General features: G+C 38.9%; 1 non-coding gene across 1 annotated transcript; it reads right to left on the bottom strand.

Annotated features, from left to right (window-relative positions):
• Positions 1-4,607: 4,607 nt before the first annotated feature.
• Trnaa-cgc (transfer RNA alanine (anticodon CGC)) lies at positions 4,608-4,680 on the bottom strand. The gene has a single exon. It is a non-coding gene; the product is annotated as a tRNA-Ala (tRNA).
• Between the last annotated feature and the right edge of the window lie 4,186 nt (positions 4,681-8,866).

The following is an 8,866-nucleotide window of genomic DNA, read 5'->3' on the forward strand; positions in this document are numbered from 1 at the left end:
ATTCATTTTTATATTCATATATATCAATACTTTTATGTTACTACTTCCATTGCTTTCTATTGCATCAAACAGTTCACATCTTCCTCTGATAAAAAACTACTTTATTTCTCTAGCTTTTCTAGAATTTATGAGGAGTTATTTTTCATTTATATTTAATTTGAACACTTCTGAAGCTTATTATGGTGTGTAATGTAAAATATAGACTTTTATTCAAAAGTGTTCTTTAGCTTATTTGCTTTTATTAAAAAATAGTTCAGGGGCTGGGGTTGTTGCTCAACAGAAGAGCGCTTGCCTAGCACATGTGAGGCACTGGGTTGGATCCTCAGCACCACATAAAAATAAATAAATAAAATAAAGGTATTGTGTCCAACTACAACTAAAAAAAATATTTAAAAAATTGTTCACAGTACCATTCTATGAATATAAAATTAAAGTTATCTTGGAAATCTTCTTGCTTTAAAAATTAATATTACCCTTAACTAATTCAATAATCTGAATAAACATTTTTAAATGTACAAAAAATAACCTGATTTTTAAATTCTTACAATAGCCCTAGGGCTTACTAGAGATAACTGAAGTGTCACCAAAACAATGGCAAAGAATGACATATCTGAGACCTATAGTAGATGCTATAAATTGAAATTTCTTTCCTCTTTTCTTCATACCAACAGAAGAGATAAATATTTCTAGGAGATTGGAATCCTCTCTAAGACCTAGGGGATGAATCATGATTTGCTCAAGCCAAATATTTCCTTTTTCTCTGCATGATTTACACTTGGATATTTCTCACCATGGTGGCCCACGATATGTGAGGGGGAAAGTGCTAGGGACCTCTGGGAATATTTTTTCTCCCTGAACAGAAGGAGACCTGCATAACAAAAGATCTCTTTTCTGTCAAAATTGCCACCTGCATGTGATACGTGAAACATACCTAGCACCTTAAAATCCTAAGCTGACAAGTCAGAGCACAAATACCAAATACGGTGGAATAGATGCCCAAGATTTGGGTTCTAGATGATGCTATGAGCTACAGAATTAACCATGGTTTAGTCAGCTCTTCATTTCTGTGACCAAAATATCCAACAAGAAAAACTTAGAAGAGGAAAAGGTTATTTTGGCTCATGGTTCAAAAGTCTCAGTCAATAGTCAATTCATTGCTCCGGGCCCAAGGTGAGGCAGAACATCATGACAAAAGGGCATAGAAGGAAGCTGCTCACTTCATGACAGCCAGGAAGCAAAGAGAGGGAACGAGAAAAGGGTCCCAGGGAAGATGGGCACACCTTCCAGGGCACAACTCTAGTTACCCACCTCCTCTAGCAATGCTCCACCTGCCTATAGCTACCACCCAGTTACTTCCTTCAAACTAGGATGGACTGATTAAGTCACTGCTCTCTCACAATCTAATCATTTTGTCTCTGAATTTACTGCATTAACACAGGAGTTTTGGGGAGACACCTCATATTCAAACCATAACAAACCAACTCTAGAATTACCCTAAGAACATTTCTATGTGGAAAAATGTGTGTGTGTGTGTATACATACACATATATATACATACACATTTATGTATATACATTATGTATAATAAAAATGTATATACTTATATATACACACACATATATATACTTATATACACATATATACTTATATATTCCCATTATTAAGCTATTTCTGCTGCTTTTTTATTTTTGCATTTCTGGGGATCAAACTCTCAGAGGCCTCACCTAGGCAAGGGCTCCACCCCTTAGCTATACCCCCAGCCCTAAGCCTTTTTAGATGTCTTTTTCTGTATCCTAAATTTTAAAATTCCTTTGATATTTGTCCCATTGCTCATTTATTTCTCTCATCATTGTGAAATGATGGTATAGGTTTAGCCCCTGTTCCTAATTTGCAAGAGGTCGAAAACCAGAGCATATGTAGGAGACTGGATTCTGTGAATCCTGCTGTTAGCAGGAGACTAGATCTTTACTGCCCTCAAGACTCTTGCAAACTCTGTTTCTCCCACATTTCAATTGCCTTTGTGCTCAGGGCTCTTGGCCTTCTTGCTTCATTACAACACACAGCTACCAAAACCCTAAGTACTTACGATCTACAACTCTCAGGAGGACAGGTTGCAGTAAATGACAAGCACCATTTTCCACTACCATTAAATGCAGTCTCTAGATAACCCCCTTATTGGCAAGAATGCAATGAAAACTGAGCACTCTGCTAACAAGATTTTGATAGTAAATGTCCTAAGCTGCCATGTTCTACAGATTGCACAGAGGAACAAGGGCTGGCCCTCATAACAACCATCTCAATAACGATTACAAATTTTACAACAACTTAAGGCTAAGGGAAAAGTTCAAGTACATCCGATGATTGGTCTACCACAGTGATTTTTCAACCTGAGCTTCAATAGAATTGTAGGAGTTCTACAGAAATACGTCAAGTAAAGGTGGGAGATATTGACCGAGGAAAATTAGGTTCCAGCCCTCTCTTCAAAGGAAAATTTCTGTGTTTATCTGCACAGAATATTCAACATGAAGAAAAGGGGTTTTTTTAAGTTTTAAGTTTACTCTCTTAGCATGTGTAGTCTACAAGGTGTTCACAGTCAGATAAACACTAAAATTTCCAACAAAAAAAAATTGAGGCAAAATAATCAGATCATTAAGGGAAAGACAAGGAAGACAGAAGATACTATATCTTCTTTTTTTCTTCTCATTATTTTTAGCATAATAATCAATGAATGATCAACATTGATGTGTATTTTCCATGTGAAAACTGGAAAAGATGAGACTGGATCCTTGCTCTGTACCTGTTTTTCCTGATGTTTGTTGAGGGAGATGAACAGGAGGGAGAAGGCTGGGTCTCGTTTTCCCATGTTAATATAATAACCCAAGAGCACACATTACTGGCATAGCTTTCTCCATATTGGCACACACAGGCTATTTCTATTGATCCCTAAACTCAAAGAGTCCATGACCTCATCTGAAGTATGCTTTTTAATAATTCACTCCCTTTAAGGGCCCATTAAAATGTCAGGACTGTCATAAACCTTGTAAACGCTTAGTTACCTCTAATGTCTTCAAAATAATGTAATGCATTATTGATGAAATTTTGGTTCCCAATCACTTTGCGCCCATTTGACAAAGCATGATTTCTCTTCATCCCAGGATAAGCTCCTCCCCCTTATGCTAGGATGCTTTGTCCCTGGGTCTCCCAGGTTTTCCTTGATAAAGCACAAACAGAGCATCCAAAAGTAAGGAGCTTGCCAGTTAGAAACCCAGAGCTAGCTGAAACATTTGCTTCTTATAATGCTTTCTCTACCACAATTTCTAGGTGGGGGTGGTGTTTAAGCACACAAACTTAATTTCAGGTTTCTTTTCAATGAAGCATGAGCATGAAGAACAATATTATTCAAGTATTCATAAGCCAGTTAAAAACACACACACAGTAAAAAATATTCTCCAAAGGATGGGGGTTCTCCCTATATGTAAGGTTGCCAAGTAAAATACAAAATTCCAAGTTAAATTTGAATTTCAGATAAGCAACAAATGAATTTTACTAAATATATGTCCTGAATATTGCATAGGAAATACTTATACTAAAAAAATTATTTGCTGTTTATTTGAAATTCAAATTCAATTTAGCCTCTTGCATTTTTATTTGCTAAATCTGGCAGCCCTACTTAAAGGCAAATCTTAATGTCTCACCTAACATTAAAAATGCTGATGGTGCCACTCAGTGGTTCCTAAGCCTGTCTACATACTAGGATTACTTGTGGTTGCCAGGGCCCACCCTTTAGAGAAATAAATCAATCTCTGGAGTGGGGCCCAGACATTCTTTTAATCTCTCCAGGGAATTCTAATGGGCATCCAGGGTTCAGAATCAGTATTCTAGAGGATAATAATAATCCCAATGTAAAATCTCAGAGAAGCATGTCTGAGAAATATCAAGGGTGTCTCAGGATCTAATGGCAGAGAAACACATGTATTTTTAAAAGCATATATGATTGTATCTGAAAAATAAAAAGTTGTATTTATATTATAAACTCTTTTAAAAAAAAAAAATCAAGGATAACTGAGTCACTCAGATCCATAGAGTTGAAAGACATAAAAAAGCACAGGGTCCAGTTGAAAGGCATAAGAAAGCACAAGTCCAAGATGGGACAGAGCATCTGGGGATAAAGAACAGCATCAGAGGTCAGGAGGCAGGGTTAAATGCATGCACAGGTGTCCAGGCCAGAGGGTAGCACAGACCTGAGTTCAGAAAGGCAGACAGCAAGAACAAGGACCTCAGGCCAAGAATCTAGACAGAGTCACCAGCCTGGCACCTGATTGTATAGTCCTGACAACTGCAGAATATTTAGGGGTATCAATCCCAGAACCTGGCCAGCTGAAGGCTCACAGGTGACATTGGTGTGAACATTTGACTAAATTAGGGAAGAGAGGTTTTAGTAAAATCTTTTCTCTGTATTTAGTGACAGCTGCCCTGCATCTGTGGCAATATGCAATGAGGTGTTTGTTTGTTTGTTGTTTTTTGTGGTTTTTTGTTGTTGTTGTTGGAGTTTTTGTTGTTGTTGTTGTGGGGGTTTGGGGGATTTTTTTGTTTTGTTTTGTTTTGTTTGGTAGTGCTGGGGATTGATCCCAGGGCCTTGTGCATGCGAGGCAAGCACTCTACCAACTGAGCTACATCCCCAGGCCTGCAATGAGTTTGACACTGAGAAGACACAGCTTTCACCCCTGTGTATTTTAAGAAAGTCGAGTAAGGCTTCTCTGCCTTAGAGTTCTTTTCTGAAAAGTGGGAAACAACCTTCTTCACAGGACGTGCAGATAGCATCTGATATCATAAGATGCATGTAAAAGAAATGCTCTGTGCTCTATAGGTTCATTTTTCCTGTAGCAATCACTACCGACACATGCCCACATGTCCTTCCATGTCATTGACCACCCCTCCAGCCCTTCTATGCTGTCACTTGTGTTAAGTGACTTATTTGCAGATCAGTGCCTGGCGTTGTCCCTTGCAAGGTAAGTGCTCAGTGAGTACTTGCTGCCTTAATTATATGTGGAAATCTAAACAGATGATCCTCCTAAAACACTTTTTTAGTATTCCAAACACTGTAATATACATCAGTCTAAAATTTGTAATTAATGGCTGTGTTATCTTGGACAAGCAATTTAACTTTGCAAAGCTTCAGTGTACCCATTCTAACATGGGAGTGTTAGTAGTATCTACTTCAAAAGGTTGTTGTAAGGATTAATTCAGATTACATATGATCATCCTTACCCCAGACCTGACATATTATAACTGTTTAAAAATATATTATATATTTTTATATTATTAAAAAGATCACCACTCAACTCCGTCTTTCATCTAGCCAGTTTCTTGACTTAGACTTATGCACTCCATGCCAACCCTAATTCAAATACCCAGAAACAGGTTTGCACTGAAAGCTCCAGTCCCAGAGCAGAGGTAGAGCATCTGAAATCACCCACTGCCTCAGGAGCCACGAAAAGAAGTCATAAATATCCCACAGTGCTCACTGAATGCACAATAAAAGTTATTCCACATTTGTTATATCCCCTTCCATCTCCATTTTCTGTCCTAGGTCTATATTTCACTGAAATTTCTATTCTTCTAATAAAATAGTATCATGCTTTTATGATATTCTCTATGCAAAAAAGCCAAAAACCATCCCAACCCAATCCCCAAAGGCAGAAAAGTAAACCCAAAGCCATATGGCACTGGAATTAAAGTCTGCATATTGTTGTGTTATACGAGTCACCATGGCTGTAAGTGATTTCTTAGTGATATGGTATTAACCCACTCTGGTGTGCAATGAGTCATATAGTTCTAAGTTTTCCTTTGAAACCCAGCTGGCTGTCTTTCAAATAGAGCTTAGGCAAATTTAGCCACACAAATGTTGTTTTGCCAACACCATTCCTCAGCCCAGTCATCTACCTCACAGGAACTGCCTGTTTCAGACCATCCCCCAGGGCTTCTGGCTTTTCACACACAAAGAGGTCTGCAACTCCATACCTACAAGATCTCAATTTGTAGAGGTAATCAGCTCCATTCTTGCTGAAGACATCTGACCTTATTATTCAAGTGATACTACAAAATTTTAACTCAGATGCCCAGTTTTCTAATTTTTCAATTTGCAAGATTGAGGGTAGTAATTGAATTTGCAAGACAGACTGTGAAATTTCCATCAATTAATTAAGGAGGGAACTTAGTACTTAATGTATACATCACCATGTATTAAGCAACTCTCTAGGCAACTTTTATGTACACATAAACTGTATCATACATGAAATCACACAAATGTGTTTTGTTACATTGATGTCCCCAGTCTCACAGCTCCCTAGGTTCACCTTGTCTTTTAATATTCAAGTATAATAATTCAAACAATCATACTACTAAGAAATAAGCAGCCCCTGATACCCAAGAGCTGGCCTGGAATTATCAGCCAGGCCTTACTGTTTCCATAAGCTGGCCTGGCACACAGAGCTAGGCCTTGGTATTCTTCTCTAGAACATAAACAACTTCCTGGAACATCAGCATCAGACAAGGCTGCTGCGTAGCCATGACCATTCCACCAGTGACTATAAACAAAAAGGTTGGCCAACCCACAAAGTAGGAAACATCGCCCTCTCCTGGTAGATGTGGGGAACTGCAGCTTCATTACCAACTACAGCTTCTGTCTTGCTATAATCTGGCCTCCCTCCAGATAAGACAGTTAAGATATTCAATCATAGAATTACCCCTACTACCTGTCAGCATAAAATCCTAACAAAGCTTTGCTTTCTTAAAACCCTACAAAATCACCCAAGATACGTCCCTGTAAGTCCTTTCCACACCCTTTCCCTGAGATGCCCTGAAGTTCAACACAGACTGAGCGCTCTCTCAGTAAAACTGCCCAAATTTTTCAACCACATGTATGTTCCTGGTGGTCTTTGGCTAGAAGACATTTGCACCACAAATACCAGAATCTATTCTTCCTATCTTTTCCAATGTTGTTTTCCCCTGTCATGTTTTAGGGAAAGAGATCTAACTTTGAAGCCTGTGTCAGTACTGCTTCATGGCTAATCTCTAGATCCTAGCCAACTCTCTCAGATCCACCGCCAAAGTCCTGGGACCACCATCTTTTGCATTCTCTGCAAAATACCATAGACACAATGTTGTGAGCCAAATAAGTATTTGTAAGAGGATTTGGAAGTTTGGAAGTACAGCATAGAACACATAATTTAGAAGTTTTATACATCCATGTACCAAAGTTTCTCAAGGACTCCCTTACACCTCCCTTCTGCTGCCACCCTCCTCCCCATCTTCCACATCTTAAAGAATTTCTCACTATCTGGGTTCCAGCTTTGTTTATATGTTTGTCTGTCCTTCCTTCCATCCATACTTCGGTCCTCTAAACTCCCAAATTTAACCTCCAGCAACCTTTTCCATCTTCCTCTCTTGATTATTTACTGAGCCTCAAATGCTGGGCTCGCTGGTCTGCAGAAAGGAGGATGGATAGTGGTAGTGATGATGATAACTTTATTATGCAAGTCATTTTTTTTTTCTTTTGAACACCTACCCTAAGCAGATCCTGTACAAATTGAGATGGAGCCAGATGGGGAATAGTAATGCTTATAAAACCACCACAAGGAAGTATTTGAATTTTTTAAACAAAACAAAAAAAAAACGTACTTTCTGGGTAAAATTTTACTCTAATTCTACTAGATCGGTGGCTTTCAAACTTTCTGAGTACAATAAGAAATACATTTATGTTACAAACCCAGAATATACACATACACAACCATGAGAGCAGATAAGTAAATAGAGAAATAGAGATGAATTACCCTTACTAAAATGCTCTGATTCTTTTTATTCTGCTTAATTTTTTAAAGAAAAAAGATCTAGCTGACTGCAACTTATTACTACATTGATTTAAAGACCCACTAATGGATCTCAGACTGTAGCTCAGGCACACACTCTTAAAGCAACCAGCATTTAAAATGACAAAAAATCTTATTCCAACTGTAGGTAGAGAGATTGATCTTATGCATTCTTCTCTCCCTCCCTCCCTCTCTCTCTCCCTCCCTCTCTCCTCTCCTTCCTCCCACCCCCTCACAAACACACACACCCTGAGATGTCATCTGGCCCACCAAGCAGGTTTCTGAGTCTAATGAGAAATAAGAGAGGCAGAGAGAGAGAGAGAGAGAGAGAGAGAGAGAGAGAGAGAAAGAGAATGGACTGTTCTTTTCCATAGATTTCAATGAGCACCTTGGATGCACTCAGCTGTGGTGAGGCTCAAAATAGAGCATCAATGCATATGGGGACCAGCTGGGTCTGCAGGGGTTACTTTCAGGTAAAAAGACTCATTAAAACCCAATCCAAGGCATAGCAAGCCAAAGCCCAGAGGACAGGCAACTCAGAATGTGACTCAATGGCCTCCAGGAATGGATGCAAGGAGCCCAGTGACCCGGGAAGGACAGAGAACTGCAAGCTGGGAAAGTGCAGTCAGGAAACACGAAGAATCCATGAGACAGTAATCACAAAGAGGGTAGTTCTCAGGAGATGATGGCAAAATAGAGAAAGCCCGGAGGTTGATGGAAGTCACAGCAGGAAGAGGGGTCCAGAAACAGAAATCCACTAGGGAGGAAAGAGGTAGAAACCACACAGATAAAGTGTTACTTACTTGGTACCAGAACCAGAGACTGTGGCTCCTACAGGTAAAGGACACATTTTCAGCTATTGAGGCACCTCTCAATCAAACAGCAACTCTCCGTTGAGCCAGAAAATCCACTTGTGAATTCAAGTTTTAATTTTTTTGCAGGGTAGAACCTCATTTCTATGCAAGACAACAACAAATTTAGGATATTAAGTCAGATAA

The sequence above is a fragment of the Marmota flaviventris genome, chromosome 14 (assembly GCF_047511675.1).
Source record: "Marmota flaviventris isolate mMarFla1 chromosome 14, mMarFla1.hap1, whole genome shotgun sequence".
Taxonomy (NCBI): domain Eukaryota; kingdom Metazoa; phylum Chordata; class Mammalia; order Rodentia; family Sciuridae; genus Marmota; species Marmota flaviventris.